Source organism: Pleurodeles waltl, chromosome 4_2, assembly GCF_031143425.1.
Source record: "Pleurodeles waltl isolate 20211129_DDA chromosome 4_2, aPleWal1.hap1.20221129, whole genome shotgun sequence".
NCBI classification, from domain to species: Eukaryota; Metazoa; Chordata; class Amphibia; order Caudata; family Salamandridae; genus Pleurodeles; species Pleurodeles waltl.
In genome coordinates, this window is record NC_090443.1 from 230,430,916 (window position 1) to 230,449,578 (window position 18,663).

An 18,663-nucleotide genomic window follows, 5' to 3' on the forward strand; every position below is an offset into this window, starting at 1 on the left:
TGATGTATTGAACTGATGAACTGCCACATGAATCACTGATTTCCATCAATTGGCATCCATTGCAAGACATAAGGGTTGTGAGAAAAGGCCTATTTTGTCATGTTTAGCCCCCACTTTTTTGCCTGGTATTTGATGAAGTCTCAAAGTTGTGCACAGGGCCCTTTCTAACCAGGTTCCCTGGGCCAGATCTCTTTCCTTAAAACTGTTGTGATACTTTGGCACAGTTGGCAACACCTTTAGTTGCCACTATAAGTCCCTAGTAAATGTTACTTAGGTACCAAGGGCATGGGGTACCAAGGGTACGCCCCTGAGGTCAGCAGCACAGATTGTGCCACCCTATAGGACCATGCATCCAGAAGCACTCATCACTGCCATTGCAGGCTGAGTGTTCTGATGCAAACCAAAAAGACAAACTCGACATGGCACACAGCCTGTGTGCCCTGTCCACTAAACATTACGTGCAAAATAGGTATCTCGCCCCTCTGTCAGGCCTTCCAGCCCTAAGACATGATGTACTATACTGTATGTGTGTGCATAGACGCATGAGCAATATGTGTAAAAGCTGTCCACCATGGCATGGTTGCTGTCCAGCCACAACCAGCCTGCTACCGGCAGACACAGTTCTGAGCCCATGTGGTGAGAGATCGTGTTCTCTGGGACTTAGAACAAAGTTCTTCCTGGGTGGAGGTGCTAACACTTCCTGCCCAAGGGATGTGCACTGCCCTTCAAGTGAGCTTTAAAAACTCAACCTCTAGGCCTGCTCCTAGCAGCAGATGGATGCCCCTTTTGGAAACCCCCACTCTTGGTGGGAGCAATGGCAGGAAACCAGACAAAGGACAGGAGGAGTGGTCAGTCCTGGTTTGCATCACCCCCAAGGTGTTGCATGCAAAGTGACCCCTCCATTTAATTTTCCTCCATCTTGCATGGAAGGAAAATAGCCAATCAGCTGTGGGGAAGTGACCATTGCCCACAGGAAGTGGTCATGTGGGTGTAGCCATCCTAAAGTAAATAACCCATTGGTCACTACTAGGTACCCTCTAAAATGCCCAGAGTACTAAGTGGGCATCACTAGGCCAAGAAAACAGACTTCAAGGACAAAAGAAGACCAGCAACTAAAGATGTCCCAAAGCTAGAGGACTGAAGTCCTGTAGCACAAAGGAAGGGTGCCAACCATGCCTGCTGCTCCCAGGGCTCAACAATTGCTGCTGAGAGGTTGCTTAGACATTGGACAGACTCTGTAAACCCCTAGAGGATTTCCATGCTTTGAAAATCACCAAAGATCTCCCTTCAAATTGAAGGCATCACTCAACAACCACGAAGAACCAATAAGCCAATAAGGTCTACTTCACTGACCGGCTGCTGACTGCTGAAACAGATGCCACAGCCAGACCAAACTCCACCCAATGGATCATGGGGACAAACCCTTCAAGTGTGCTTAGTTTGGTGGCTCTGTGCCTTCCAGCGGCCAAACTGTATCATTGCCCTGGGTAGTGGTCACTTCACAAGACACCAAAAAGGACAGTCCACTTCCGGACTGTAAAAGGACCAGGAGGAAGCCCGTCTGGAGGGACTTCAGAAATACCTGGATCACCCACTAGAGTTCCCCTGCTGACCAGCAAGTGAGCCTCAAATTGACCTACCTCCTGCTTCCTAGAGCACCTTTGCACCCAGCTTCTGGCTCACTAATTCGCTCTGCATCTGGTCGCACTGTGTCCTGCACCGAAGATCCAGCTGTGCCCTATGGGCCCTTCACCCCTTGCGACCTTGACACTCCATGGGGACCCACAAGGATTACCTCTAAGTACACCTGTGCAGGACCTTTCCAAGTAGTCCCCTGCACTGGCCTGGTACCAGCTCCAACAACTTTTTGGAACTGCTCCCGCTGAAAACGGGAGCCACCCGAACTTCTCTAGCTGGTCCATAGTGCCCACTGATTACCTCAATTTACCTGCAAAAGGAGTCATTGGTAAATGTACTGCCTGATTTTATATGTCTTTTCAAAGTTTTTTCTCCATTGATTGCTATGGTGCGTAATTGCGCACAAAAAGATTAATCTTATTAAAGTTGAAAATTCAAAGCATAAAAAGTACTTACCCAATTTTGATTGTCTTGATCTTAATTTTTTTTAATAAAAATCTGAAACATTTTGTAAATTGGTCTTGAGTTATTCTTTTGAGTTTGTATTATTGACACTGAGTACAACAAATGCTTGGCACTTCTCCAAGATTAGCCTAACTGCTCAACCAAGCTACCATAAAAATTAGAGCATTGGGTAGTCTACTCTTTACCTCTGTAAACTCACGTGGGGTTGCCTGAACCCCCTGCACAGTGTGCCTTGCTTTGTACACTACAGAGAGGTCCAGCCTCCTACAAGGATCTTATACACTACCAACAAATGTTATAAAAGTACTTCTTTCTCCCTTGCTTCCAAGTATATCGCATGGATCAAAGAACATGAGAAACAAACATATTGTGTGGATAGATTGGTTGTGTGAGTCTTAGAAGATAGTGGGGTTTGGTGCCAATTTGGATTAACTAAATAGAGATCATATGATTGAGGCTTCTGGTCATGAGGTCATTCAAAAATCTCTCTATGAATGCCAAAGTATGCATGTTCTAATGTCCTGCTAAAGGTAAGAAGGAGAAAGTGGGGGAAAGAGCAAGGAAATTGAATTGTCCAGCATCCTCACCACTCCCCAATCCACCCCATCCCACACTACTGCCCCACAATCACCCCACACCCCTCCCCTGCATGCCACACCACAACACTCCTACCATTCCCACACACCCCTCTAATGCACAGATGATAATCACAATGTGAAGAACCACAACTCTCACAATTCAACACTTCCCACAGAGCCGAGATATCACACTCCCACTTCACACTGAAATACCTGCATGGACAACCATACCACAGCCCACACCTACTGGTTGCTAGGACAGCATCCCAACACATGGCAATTTCAGCAATGCCAACCACCATCCATAAACCACCATGGCACGTGGAAACATGCCACAATCCCCATTCCCAAATCATTCTCTGCAGTGCTGCAGCTGTCATTGCATTCACTGGGAAGCAAGTTGAGCCATCGCATGCACCATACCATGAAAATGACAACTACACATCCACATGCAAACTCTCCCCCTTTCCATCCACAGGTAACCCTGCCACACTACAGAGGATACCAGGGTCAGACAGCCCTCCCCAGGATGAATGCCCCAGTGGATGTATGGATGGGGGTGACTTGCCTGGGCCAACCTGGAAAACTGGTCAGTCCACTCCCAGCAGCCCCACCATCGACACACCGCACTCCCCCTCCCATGTGGCAACAACACCTCAGCCACCATCAGGAGGCCATGCAGCAGTGGCTGACCCAAAATGCCAACATGGCCTCCATAGCAGGGGTGTTGAAGGAACTCACCATTATCCTGCATGAGTCCACCTCCCACCAGCATGTTCCATCCAAAGGACACAGCCCATCTGAGCCCTCCATGTCAGTGGCAGCTAGTGGAATGGAGGCCGGGCCAGAGGACCCGCAGCACACCATCACCCCTCCCCCTTTAGCTGAGGAGCCCCCACACAAGCAAGTATGTCCAACCAGACATCCAGCCAGAACTGATGCCAAGATCAAGACCACTGCCAGGAAGTGACCCTCTCCTGAACATTCTCTCTTGTGTGTCACTGAGACACCCCGTTGACTGTCCACTATGAGCTCTCAGTTGTCCTATGGCCACCATACTGGACTTCAACTACCTACAGCTGGCCTAAGTACTCTGATGATCCCACCAGCCATGACCCCACTCATCACTCCTTACACTTGTCCCTCCCAAATAAACATCATTGAACACAGTTACTGCAATTGTCATGAGAACAAAAGATAGTGCATAACATGTGCAACAGTCAACCCATTGTCCTGCCAATGTATGTGAGAGTGACAAAATGGGGAACAATATGCAGTAACGATTACAGTGGAGCAGGCAGTGGCAGGAGACATTATTCAAGGGAGGCAACAGGTGAGGCAGGGACCAGAGTACACTGCAACAATATCCTGAAAGTAGAACAAGACAGGGACATCTATCACTATAGGAGTCACATATGCCAAATCAACACACATGCACTGTCAGTACAGGAAGCCAAGGCTGAGATGGCAAGTCAAGTCCCAAACCACATGGCAACAACTACCCCACATACCCAAGACATACCTTCCCAATGGTCACTCACACACAACAAACTGAGCCAGACATGAGGCAGTTCCCACTGCAACGAACAGTAATGTTGCGCAGCAGTGTCTGTGTGGATGTAGTTGAGCTGTGCACGGGTCACCAAATATCACCCATGACACACCTTCAATGCACCCTCAATACACATTGCACATGTAAAATGACAGTCGCCTGTCCTGCAAGCACAGTACAGATGGAAGTGAGCCCATACTGCCGGTGTAACACGTCATGGCGGTCGCCGTGCAACTCCTTATTGGTTAACATGGTTACCTATGGGAGACAGGAGCCAATGGTGATCGCTGTCGTCGTTGACGGTGATGTCCGGGGAGGCCGTGACTGTCATTTCATGTGCTTATGCTCACTTGACTCCTGACACTCATGCACAGAAGACCTGCCCCGCATGTGCTACTGTGTTCTGACTCTGGTAGCCAAGATTCCACGTCCTGAGGGAGATAGGGCACTTAGCCTTCACCCAGGAAGAATTGGACGAGGCAGTGTGACTGGAGAATGGACATGGGTAAGGAGTCTGAGGATGCGTCGATTGATGACATGTGAGTGTGGTAGTGAGATGTGTGCTGTCCATTGCTATCCCTGTAAATACACGCTACATGAAGTTGTCTGTTGGAAAATGGGTTATTGGTAAGGGCAGGTAGGTACCTACACTTAGCAATAGGCCACTAACCTCCACTTAGGTCCAGTTAGGTCTCAGTAAATTAACCCCAGCTCAACCCTTGGTAGCTTGGCAACAAGCGACAAGGCTTAACTTAAGAGACAGAGTGTAAAGCATTCAAATAGTTTAAATATTGTAAAAAACAGTTTAAAAATCCAAAACCAATTTATATAAATAGATTATATTTTTATCTTTAAAATGACACAAAAACGAATAAAATCGGATAAGGGGAACCGGAGATATGAATTTTTAAAGAATTAAAAAGCGCCAATTTGGTCATCTGGTTGCACCTCGACCAGGGCAAAGTGAAAGTTTAAGGCCGGCCGCGATGGAGCCCAGCTCGGCTACAGCCCGCGGGAGGCCTCGGTCAAAAGTTTACCTTTGCACTTAGTCGTTTTTCTGAAGATTTTCTTCAGCGGGACGAACCTGCCAGTCCAATCCGACCTCCTGGAACTCTTCTTCGGATACGCATCGCGGGAGCCCTCAGTGGATATTTTTACCTTCGGACTTAGGGCCTTATTTATACTTTTTGGTGCAAAACTGCACTAACGTAGTTTTGCACCAAAAAGTTTTGCTCCGGCTTGCACCATTTTTTAGCACCAGCTGGGCACCATATTTATGGAATGGTGCAAGCTGGGGGAAAGGGTAGGCTAGCTTAAAAAAAATGACATTAGGCAGGTTTGAGTTAAAATAAATGACTACCAGATTAGCATCACGTTTTGACGCTAAGGGGCATATTTATACTCTGTTTGCACTGAATTAGCATAATTTTTTTTTACTCTCATTCAGTGCAAAACTAACTCCATATTTATACTTTGGTGCTAGACCCGTCTAGCACCAAATATATGGAGTTAAAGTCATTTTTGGGAAGTGGAAACCTACCTTGCCTTAATGAGATGCAAAGTAGGCATTCCTGTGCAAAAAAATGACTCTATGGCCTTAACGCCATATTTATACTCCCATGCAAAAATGGTGCAAGGGAGGGAGGAGGGTTCAAAAAATGGGGCAAAGCTTGCTTTGCCCCATTTTTTAAAGCCTGGGTAAGGCCAGGCGTTAGGGGACCTGTGGGCCTATTTCCATGGTGGAACACCATGGAATAAGCCCACAGGTGCCCTCCCCAGACCTCAGGGGCACCCACACCCACAACAGAGGGACTGCCGAGGATGAGGGACCCCACCCCAGGTAAGTACAGGTATGATTGCATTTTATTTTTGAAAGTGCCATAGGGGGCCCTGAAATGGGCCCCCATACATGGCACTGGGTGCAATGGCCATGCCCAGGGGACCCCTGTCCTCTGTGCTGGCCATTGGGGTGGTGGGCATGACTCCTGCCTATTCTAAGGCAGGTATCATTTGGCATGGTAGGTTTAGCACCATAAAATGACACTATTCTGGTTAGAGTAATTTTTTTTTACTCTAAACTGCCTAAAGTCATGTTTTGGTGCTAAACCCTCTTCTTCTATACTGCCAGCCCCACCCAACTAAAGTCATATTTTTTTACTCTAGCCTACCCTTTGCACTTACTTGCACCATTCCATAAATATGGTGCCCGGCTGGTGCACAGAAATGGTGCAAGCCGGTGCTAAACTTTTTGGTGCAAAACTGAGTTAGTAGAAAAAGTATAAATAAGGGCATATATTTTGTACGTTTGTGCCACTTTTGCGTCAAAAAGTGACGTTAATGCGGCACCAAAAAAAGTATAAATCAGGGCCTTGGTGCTGGACCGGTCTAGCACCAAAGTATAAATATGGAGTTAGATTTGCACCGAATTAGAGTAAAAAATATGACGCTAATTCGGTGCAAACAGAGTATAAATATACCACAGAGTATAAATATGCCCCTAAATATGGCGTTAAGGCCATAGAGTCATTTTTTGTATGGGAACGCCTACCTTGCATCTCATTAAGGCAAGGTAGGTCTCCACTTTAAAAAAATGACTTTAACTCCATAAATTTGGCACTGGGGTGGTCTAGCACCAAAGTATAAATATGGAGTTAGTTTTGCAGTGAATTATAGTAAAAAAAATTACACTAAATCGGTGGAAACAGAGTATAAATATGCCCCTTAGTCGTTTTTTAGAGGTGAAAATCCTTCAACCGTGGCAAACCTGGATCTTGATCCGGCGTCCTTGGAGCCCTCCTCGGATACGCTGGCTGGGAGGTCCCAGTCAACTTCCTACGTTTGGACTTAGGCCCTCATTACAACCCTGGCAGTCGGTGTTAAAGCGGCGGTAATACTGCCAACAGGCCGGTGGAAAAAAAATTGGGATGACGACCGTGGCGTAAACTGCCAACATAGACAGCCACTTTAACACTCCAACCGACACGGCGGTACAAACAAACAGCGCGGCGGACACCGCCAACAGACAGGCGGAAGACAATGTACCGTCCACCCTGTCACGACACGGCAATCTGCCATCTTTTCCGGGGCGGTACCAACGCAAATAAAAACACGGCGGAAACAGTACACAGAAGGGAAAACACTCACCTCTCCACACCACACGAGGAACCAGGACGCCATGGAGCCTGAGTTACAGATGCTACCGGCGATGGTCTTCCTGCTCCTCTATCAGGAGCTCCAATGACGGTGGCGACGACCACGGTGAGTACTGCACCTACAACACAGGGGAGGGGGGAGGAAAAAGAGAGCGAAACACACGTGCAATACACAACACCTCCACCCCCACCCTCACCCACAACACCATACACACAAATACATGCTGCAAACATTACATATACACCCCACCACCCCGCCTTGAATGACACAAGGACAAAAGGAAATGATTGTCACAATTGTAATCAATAAAAATACATTAGTCAAAAGTCCAAATCCAGTATATACAATTTTGTACACCAAATGCACAAGTCCGGATAGTGCACAAATCATTGTCTGTGGACCACTGAATGCATCGGCGAGGCCCACACTAAATACCTGACTCCAAACGGAGAGAATACTGGAGGGGCATCAGATCGAAAATATACAGGCACCTCATGGGGAGGGGGAGGGGGGCACCTCAGCCTGATGAACGCACCACGCCACTGCTCCATGAGGGGGCTCCATGCCCACAGTTTGGTACTGGGGAGTGCAAAACCACAGTCTCTCAAGTCTTTACAGTGGGTGGTTTGCCCACTGCTTTTTCCTGGGGAGTGCAAAGCCACAGTCTCTCAAGTATTTTCAGTGGGTGGTTTGCCCACTGCTTTATCCTGGGGAGTGCAAAGCCACAGTCTCTCATGTTGATAACAGTCTCCACTGGTTCTGGAGGGGGCTTTGTTCCCAGAGTGCTTCATCCTGCCAAGGACTGAGGAAGTGGATAACAGTCTCCACTGGTTCTGGAGGGGGCTTTGTGCCCAGAGTTCTTCATTGTGCCAAGGACTGAGGTAGTGGAGGCCTTTCTCCACTGGTTCTGGAGATGGCCTTGTGCCCAGAGTGCTTCATCCTCCCAAGGACTGAGGTAGTGGATGCCTTTCTCCACTGGTTCTGGAGGGGGCTTTGTGCCCAGAGTGCTTCATCCTGCCAAGGACTGAGGTAGTGGATGCCTTTCTTCACTGGTTCTGGAGGGGGCTTTGTGCCCAGTGTGCTCCACGTGCATTGTTGCCAGAACAAAACACTCACCTGGGTGTGTGTGCCACGAGATTGCTGAGGTACAGGTAGGATGATATGCCATGGAGGCAGAGACATACCCCACACTGCTGTGTCTTCGCATTCCATATGCAGGTGACAATTGTGATGACAGTGCTGGCTGCGGGCTCTGTGGCGGCAGTGCTGGCTGCGGGCTCTGTGGCGGCAGTGTTGGCTGCGGGCTCTGTGGCGGCGGTACTGGCTGCAGGCTCTGTGGCAGCGGTGCTGGCTGCGGGGTCTGTGGCTGCGGTGCTGGCTGCGGGCTCTGTGGCGGTGCAAGTGGCGGTGTTCTCCGCCGTACAGGTTGGCGTCGACGTGGACAGTAGGTGTGACACTGGTCCCTCAGTCGGTGCCACCATGCCCTCTCCTGACCTGTCCTTCAGTTTTTGACCCTTTCCCACCTTTGATGGTGGCGCAGCTGTCTTGCCACTATCCCCTTTCGTTTTCCCTGACCACTTGGTGGCAGGTGTTTTCGGCTTCTCCCTCTGGGGTGTGGGCACCTTTTTCACCTTGGCAGGTGGCGGAATGTCCTTGCCCTTGCTCCGTGGCACGCTGGCTGCCCTGATGGTTGGCGCACTCCAAGACCCCGCAGTTGCTGGCACCACTGTGGCTGGGGATGTGATGGCTGAGATGCTGGGCTGGGACCTGAAAAGCCTGGCCCTAGGGGAAGGACGGAGGGGGGGAGGTGTAGGGAAGAGTTCAATATTAGCCAGGATTTTTTTTTTAGACACACTGGGATGGGTAGATGGAGGGGATTTGGGTGTGAAAGAAGAGGTAGTGGTTGTAGGAGGTGTACGTCTGCTGAATTTGGGTGAAGGTGCATGGGCTGGAGGCTGTTGTGAGGTGGATGGCTGTTGGGTGGGTGTGTGCCTGCGTTTGTGTACTTTGGGAGGAGGGCTCACAGACACACTGGGAGGGGACACAGGGGATGTGTGAATGGTAGTGGGGGTGGTGAGTACACGTGACTGGTGTGTGGTGATGGGAGCGCTGGTGATGGAGGTAGTGGATGAAGATGTAGTGCATGCAGGTGTGAGTGGAGAGGAGACTGGGAGGGAGGAGGGAGACGTGGAGGAGGGGACACAGTGGAGGCAGTGGATGTTGGTATGTGTGCATGGGTATGATGCTTGTGTGAGTGCCTGTGGGCTGTGTGGTGCTTATGTTTGCCTGAGCCAACCTTGTGTGTTGATGTGTGTGCATGCTGGTCTGAGGGTGTGCTTGGGATAGACTGAGGTACAGGGGATTGGGTCTGGGTGGAGGAAGTTGGAGGGGGAGGCTGGACACAGAGACAATGGCTGCCATCAGTGCTGAGGCCAGAGCCTGAAATGCTTTCTGTTTGGCTGCCAGCCCAGAATGAATGCCCTCCGGGTATGCATTTGTTTGTTGCAAATGCCTCTCAACACCCCGGATGGCATTCAGAATGGTAGACTGCCCAACAGTGAGGGATCTCAGGAGGTCAATAGCCTCCTCAATGAGGGCAGCAGGGGCAGCAGGGCTGACTGGGGCAGGGCCTGAGGTGCCTCTGGCAAAGGAGATGCCCACCCTCCTGGGTGAGCAGGCATGGGACACATCCTGAGGGGCTGCTGGGAGGGCTATGATGGTAGGGGGGGTGGCGGCTGTACCTGTTGATGCGGGGGGCACAGAGGGGCCCGCCACCGCAAGGAAGCTCCCATCAGAGTAGGAGTCGCTGTCACTGCTGTCTGTTCCTGTCCCCGCCGTGGAGCTCCCCTCAACCTCCGTCCCACTGGTGGCTTCAGACTCTGGTGGTCATTCTGACCCCGGCGGTAAAATGCACTTACCGCCGGTCAGAAGACCGCCATAACACCGCCGCGGCCGCGGAAACCCGCCACGGTCATTCTGACCCGCAGAAGGCAAACCTCCGAAAATCCGACAGCCACAACCGACCGCCAGACCAGCGGTCGGCGGAAAGGTGGAGGTGACCAAACCTCCACGCCAACAGAAATACGCCCATGCCATTACGACCCACGAATCCACGCGGCGGTCATTCAAACGCGGTATTCCATTGGCGGGACACACCGCCGCGGTCAGAATACACACAAACGAACAAAACTCAGCCACATTGGACGATTTGAATCCCACACACCTGATACACATACACACACCACTCCCACACACACAATACAATATAAAACACACACCCACATCACCCACAAACCCCTACGCAAAAAATGTCTGAAAGAAGGCCAGAGCGAGACACCAGCATCCACAAACTAACAGCCACAGCCACTCAACACCATCACCCACACACTATCCACACACAAAACAACACACACCACCACACTCAACTCACTTAAATACACATACTCCACCCCACACATCATACACACCACCCCATGGCACCCCAAAGACAACCCCGCTTCACAGACGAAGAACTCAGGGTCATGGTGGAGGAAATCGTTCGGGTAGAGCCCCAGCTGTTCGGCACACAGATACAATACACCAGCATTGCCCGGAGGACGGAGCTATGGCAGAGGATTGTCGACAGGGTCAACGCAGTGGGACAGCACCCCAGAAATCGGGAAGACATCAGGAAGCGATGGAACGACCTACGGGGGAAGGTGCGTTCCATGGTATCCAGGCACAACATCGCCATGCAGAAGACTGGCGGAGGACCCCCACCTCAACCCCCACAATTCACATCATGGGAGGAGGAAGTCTTGAACATCCTGCATCCTGACGGCCTCGCAGGAGTCGGCGGAGGAATGGATACTGGTAAGTTGAAGCTTCAATACTGCTTCCCACCCACCTGCATGCCAAATCATACCCCAACCCTCACCCCCATCCTCGAACCCCACCCTCACCCCCACCCCCATCCTCACCCCCACCCTCACCCCCACCACCATCCTCACCCCCACCACCATCCTCACCCCCACCCCCAGCACACCTATTCCCCGCCAATGTCTCACCATCACAACCCACACATCCCAAAACCTAGGCCTGCATGCGTCCACTAAGCATGGACACCCATCACCAAAGCATGCCCAATGCATATACACATCCCCCCCACAAGCCACCCTCACCAAAGCCCCCACACACGAATGCCAGCACTTGGGGACACGAGAACCCATAGATACACCCATATGCCACACATTGAAACTATAACCATACCTCTATACCCCTGCAGGACCCGACCGTCAACACACCGCGGCGGAGGGGCCAGAATTCTCCACACCCCCCACCCAAGAGGCCGTCAGCGATGACAGCAGCTCTGTCGACCTGGACACCGATGACCAGCCCGGACCATCGGGGACCTCTGGACAGTCGGTTCCCCTCACACAGGCACAGGCCACTACAGACCCAAACCCCTCTGGGAACACCAGCACAGCTCCCACCCAGCGGGCCCATGCCTCTGTCTCCAGGGCGCGTCAATCTGCGGTGTGTCTACCACTACAGGGCACCCAGGATAACCCACCACCCCAACAACAACAGGGACCTGGGGGCAGTGGTAGTGGGCACACCGGCCAGGGGGCAGAGGCCCAGGGAAACAGGGCAACTCGGAGGGCAGCTGTGCGACAGGGGGGGGAGGAGAGGCCCAGGGAACCCACTCTCCACGAGGTCCTCACCACCATCATGGGAGCATACAACCGCTCCCAGGAGACGATGGCGACGGTACTGGCCCGGTTCCAGGAGATCCAGGTACTGCAGGAGGAACACTATCGGGGGTACAGGGAGGACATCAGAGCCATCAACACCACCCTGGTTACCATGGTAGGGCTGCTGCAGGACCTCGTCAACACCAGGGCGGACACTCAACAACACCCAAGGGCCCCTGCCACTAGCCTGGACCAAGAACAGCCAACCACCTCCGCCGGCGCTAGTGGACAGGAGGCCCCCGCACAGCAGCAGCCCACCAGACCCCCACCTCCTGCAGGAGAAGAACCACCCCGCAAGAGGGCCCTGAGATCTCGCAAGAAGACAGAGTAGGATGTCAAGACCCCCGCCAGCAATGGATACCACCTGATGTCATCCCACTGTCCCACATTGTCACCCTGTCCATCCTTGAACTGCCCATGCTCCATCTCTCCACAGGCCTCTGGACAATGCACCTGTGTGACTGTTACTCTGGACTCTGCCATGGACATTCCTTCACCATAGCCCCCACCCACTTGAAACCACCCATCCCATTTTGAGCACTTAAATAAACACCTATTTTGCACCAAAATATCTGGAGTCTGGCTGTGATTTCAATATATTGTAATTGACATGACAGTGCAAATATGTCCTTGTACATGGTGAAGTCAACAAACAGCTGCCACAAAGCTGTAGTCCATGGGGAAACGAAGCACAGGACTCGTAGTGGGGACCCCAGATCTGAAATAGGGTGGGAAAAGCCAAAACTCAGTCATCATACACTGGGGCAAATAGACAGGCAGCAGAGATGCAGGAGAGTAGTTAACATTTACTAAATTATCTTTGAAATGTTACCTGTGTCCTATTGGAAGTACTGTTCAATGATTCTGTCCCTGTTGTCTGTTTCAGCCCCGTCGTCTTCCTCCTCGTCACTCTCCTCAGGTTCCACCGCTGCCACAACACCACCGTCTCGACCATCCTCCTGCAGGAAAGGCACCTGGCGGCGCAAAGCCAGGTTGTGAAGCATGCAGCAGGCCACGATGATGTGACACACCTTCTTAGGTGAGTACATTAGGGATCCACCTGTCATATGCAGGCACCTAAACCTGGCCTGGGAAGAGGAGCAGAAGGCGGAAGGGGCGCCGCAGGAGCCCGCCTTCTACATCCCCCCCGGACACCACCCAGAGACAGTCACCAGCCACAGCTCCAAAGGGAGGAAAGGGCCACAGGCCCACGACTAAGGAGGGCAAGGGCAGCAAGTCGGAGAGGTCAGGCAGCAGGCCTGCTGCCCAGGAGGAGCCCACAACCCCCATAGCCGCTGCCCCGGGAGGAACCGGCACAGCTGCCCCGGGAGAGCCCACCACCCCCATAGCCGCTGCCCAGGGAGGACCCAGCCCAGCTGGCCAGGAGGGCCCCACCACCCACAGCCCAGGTGGGCATTGAAGGAGCACCATCCCCGCTGCCCAGGAGGGCACCACCAGGCAATGAGCAGTTGGCCATAGACCGGCCGCCGTCTCCAGAACCGCTGAACTGGGCCCCGCCGTCTCAAGAACCGCTGAACTGGGCCCCGCCGTCTCAAGCACCGCTCCGCTGGGCCCCGCCGTCTCAAGAACCGCTGAACTGGGCCCTTCAAGGCAAGGAGCGCTGAACTGGGCCCCGCCGTCTCAAGAACCGCTGAACTGGGCCCCGCCGTCTCAAGCACCGCTCCGCTGGGCCCCGCCGTCTCAAGAACCGCTGAACTGGGCCCCGCCGTCTCAAGCACCGCTCCGCTGGGCCCCGCCATCTCAAGAACCGCTGAACTGGGCCCTTCAAGGCAAGGAGCGCTGAACTGGGCCCCGCCGTCTCAAGAACCGCTGAACTGGGCCCCGCCGTCTCAAGCACCGCTCCGCTGGGCCCCGCCGTCTCAAGAACCGCTGAACTGGGCCCCGCCGTCTCAAGCACCGCTCCGCTGGGCCCCGCCGTCTCAAGAACCGCTGAACTGGGCCCCGCCGTCTCAAGCACCGCTCCGCTGGGCCCCGCCGTCTCAAGAACCGCTGAACTGGGCCCTTCAAGGCAAGGAGCGCTGAACTGGGCCCCGCCGCCTCAAGAACCGCTGAACTGGGCCCCGCCGTCTCATGAACCGCTCCGCTGGGCCCCGCCGTCTCCAGAACCGCTGAACTGGGCCCTTCAAGGCAAGGAGCGCTGGACTGGGCCCCGCCGTCTCAAGCACCGCTCCGCTGGGCCCCGCCGTCTCAAGAACCGCTGAACTGGGCCCGCCGTCTCAAGAACCGCTGAACTGGGCCCCGCAGTCTCAAGAACCGCTGAACTGGGCCCTTCAAGGCAAGGAGCGCTAAACTGGGCCCTTCCAGGCAAGAACCGCTGGCCCTTTGGCAGACGTGGCAGGGCAGGATCTATCTCGGGCAGGGCTGCAGGATGTCCTCTGGCCAACTTGCCTCCTCCAGTGGCAGTGGGGTCTGTTATGGACTGTATGGACCGTGGCTTTGCACTCCCCAGGATGGCCCAGTGGGCAGGCCACCCACTGTATGGACTGTTTGGACTGTGGCTTTGCTCTCCCCAGGATGGCCCAGTGGGCAGGCCACCCACTGTATGGACTGTATGGAGTGTGGCTTTGCTCTCCCCAGGATGGCCCAGTGGGCAGGCCACCCACTGTATGGACTGTATGGACTGTGGCTTTGCACTCCCCAGAATGGCCCAGTGGGCAGGCCACCCACTGTATGGACTGTTTGGACTGTGGCTTTGCTCTCCCCAGGATGGCCCAGTGGGCAGGCCACCCACTGTATGGACTGTATGGAGTGTGGCTTTGCTCTCCCCAGGATGGCCCAGTGGGCAGGCCACCCACTGTATGGACTGTATGGACTGTGGCTTTGCACTCCCCAGAATGGCCCAGTGGGCAGGCCACCCACTGTATGGACTGTTTGGACTGTGGCTTTGCTCTTCCCAGGATGGCCCAGTGGGCAGGCCACCCACTGTATGGACTGTATGGACTGTGGCTTTGCACTCCCCAGGATGGCCCAGTGGTCATGGAGTCCCCTCGTGGATCTGGCGTCGTGTACTCAAGTGGCTGAGGTGCCCCCCCTCCCCTTCCCCCTGAGGCGCCTGTCCTATTTTCTTTCTGATGCCCCTGCAGTGTTCTCTCCGTGGAGTTCTTGTCGTGGGACTGGGCCTTGCCCCTTTGCACAGGACCCCTGTGATCCACGGACAGTGGTTGGACTACATTTAGTAGCTGTGTATATTTTGTACATAGTTTATTTATTTATTGGGATTACTGGTGTCCATATTTCAATATATGATCTCTTCTTTTGGTCTTTGCATTATTTCGGGGGGGGGGTTTGTGGGTTGTGACAGTGATCTGTGGGAATGCATTGATGTGTGTGTTGTAGTGGGTATGGGTGGGTGGGTGTGTGCCGGTAATCTTTTCCCTCCCCTGTGTCGTAGGTGCAGTACTCACCGATGTCTTCCGCGCCGCCGGGCGTGCTCCTGGTATATGAGCAGGTATAGGAGTGCGGGGATGACCTGCAACTCTGGTTCCATACTGCGGGAATCTCGCGTGGAGTGCGTAGAGGTGAGCGTTTTCCCGTTCGTAGTCTGTTCCCGCCGTGTTCTTATCGGCGGTGCTCCCGCCCCGGAAAAGGTGGCGGATTGGTGGGTCGTGATAGGGTGGGCGGTACATTGTCTGCCGCCTGGCTGTTGGCGGGGACCGCCGCGCTTTTTGTTTGTACCGCCGTGGCGGGCGGAGTGTTAATACGGCGGGCTGTGTTGGCGGTTCCCGCCAGGGTCAGAATTGCATATTTTAGACCGCCGGCCTGTTGGCGGCTTGGCCGCCGCTTTATCACCGACCGCCAGGGTCAGAATGAGGGCCTCTGTTTTTTCACCCTCCAGGGCCATGTGGGATGCAGCTCCCTCCTGCTCCGGTGCCACTGCTCCTCCGCCTGATGATGCTATTGCACACAAGAACAGGGAGACCACAAAAATGGGTGGGAAGACAGAAGAAAGACATGTTCAGTGCATGCAGCACCACTACCGTTGGCAGACACTACAGACACAGCAGCCCTCTGCACTACGCGATGCACTTACAGTTCATAGATTATTCACATGCCCATGGGGTACAAGGCCTGAGCCCGATTGCTGCACACATGGAAGTCACAGGAGTCTGACTGGGTGTAGATGGCAGTAACCACTAGTGGGGTTGGGGTGCCAATGAGCCTGCCTCACAAGGGACCTTGCCAACTAAGATTGCCCTGGCTGAGGGGAACCCACAGCCCAACTCCCCCACCCAGACACCTTGTAATGCATGCAGAGTCAGCTGAATTAGATTGTACTCACCCCCTTGTGGCTGCTGTGATGCCCTCAAGCACCCATCCAACTCCGGATACGCCACCACCAGGATACGGAACATCAGGGGGGGTCATAGTGCGAGGGGCACCCCTCCCACGTTGGGAGGCCATCCCCAGCTGGGCCTCCGCTGTCTTCTTGCTCCAGCGGCGAAGGTCCTCCCATCTTTTACAGCAGTGGGTGCTCCGTCTGTGGTGGACCCCCAGGGTCCGGACGTCCTTGGCGATGGCACGTCAAATATCCTTCTTCTGGTGGGCGCTGACCTAGAGGAACAGTACAGGGGAAAAGGAAAATCTTTACCTGTCCGGACCGTCATACACAGTGTCCCACGTTCCCACCCTTGCCATGACATACATACACTCACCATCCGCACATGCAGGCCTCAGTCACCCCCCATTTATCATCCATCCACACCACTCCAAACAGGCATTGCCCATGCAGCATGCTCACAGTGTACTCACCTGTTTGTCTGGAGGACAGTACAGTTGTGTGTAGTGAGGGAGGACCCCATCCACTAGTTTCGCCAACTCCTCTGAAGGGAAGGCAGGGGCCCTTTCCCCAGACACATGAGCCATTGTCGCTTCCAGACTGAGGTCACAGCAGCACTTGCAGTGTAGGTCCTCTCCGGTGGAAGGTCAGGTATCAAGTGAGTGAACAGACAGAAAATGGCGGTCACGTCCGTGGCGGTGCGTACAGTCACCGCTGGCGTACATCGTCATTGGCTCCTCGGACCTATAGGGTGTAATGTTAACCAATGCAGGATTGCGCCGCGGTCTTCGACCGCCTACCCAAACGGTGTCCAAAGCCAGCGCAGTTACCTCATATCCCTTTGTCCCACCTTACAGGTCAGGCAGCCGACATTTCAGGGGGCCACATGGCATCAATATTAACTGCGTCTCACCAATGTAGGCCTTGAATACACACAGTAACAGGCACATTGCGGATTAATAAATGTGTGCAAATTACATGTTGTGATACCTCAGTGTTGGCTGACTCTCTGCTCGCTGTTCTCGTCCATAGGGCACGTCTGCTGGGGCAGGAGATGAGATGGCGGCATCCTCCGGTGTACAGACCACTGGTGGACCTGTTGACAATGGAACAGAGACACGTAATAGTCACCTACAGACTTGAACGTGCAACAATCCATGAACTGTGTGCCCAGTTGAAGCCAGACCTCATGTCAGCTATCCGCCATCCCACTGGAATCCCCCCTCTAGTGCAGGTCCTGTCAGTACTACATTTCCTGGCAAGTGGTTCCTTTCAAACAACAGTGGCCATTGCATCAGGGATGTCCCAGCCAATGTTCTCTAACATGTTGTACAGAGTGTTGTCTGCCCTGCTGAAACACATGCGCAGCTACATTGTTTTCCCTCAGGTGGAGGATTTGCCCACAGTGAAAGGTGACTTCTGTGCCCTGGGACATATCTCCAACATCATAGGTGCCATTGATGGGACACATGTGGCCTTGGTACCTTCCCCGCAGGAGTGAACAGGTGTAGAGAAACCGGAAGAGCTACCATTCGATGGATGTGCAGATGGTGTGTTTGGCAGACCAGTACATCTCCCATGTGAATGCCAAATTTCCTTTCTCAGTGCATGACGCTTACATTCTGAGGAATAGCAGCATCTCTTATGTGATGGGGGAACTCCAGAGGCACCGTGTGGCTAATAGGTGAGGACAAGGACCATATACAGTGTGAATAGATGTCTGCGTATGGGGTTGTCCCTACGGGTTAGTGTGTGTCTAACAGTTGTCCCTCGACATTTGCAGGTGACTCTGGTTACCCCAATCTGTCATGGCTACTGACCCCAGTGAGAAATCCCAGGACAAGGGCAGAGGAACGCTACAATGAGGCACATGGGCGAGCTAGGAGGGTGATAGCAAGGACCTTAGGCCTCCTGAAGGCCAGGTTCCGGTTCTTCCACATGACAGGTGGTTCTCTCTACTACTCACCAAAGAAGGTGTGCCAGATCATCGTGGCCTGCTGTATGCTGGACAGCCTGGCTTTGCGACGGCAGGTGCCTTTTCTGCAGGAGGATGGTCCAGCTGGTGGTCTTGGGGCAGCTGTGGAACCTGTGGACAGTGAAGAAGAGGAGGCAGAAGAAGAGGATATCGACAACAGAAACAACATAATCATGCAATATTTCCAGTGAAACACAGGTAAGAAGATTTCACTGACTCCCACATCTCATACTATTGTTTGAGCTAGCATAAGTCTGTCATTTTCACTCAGT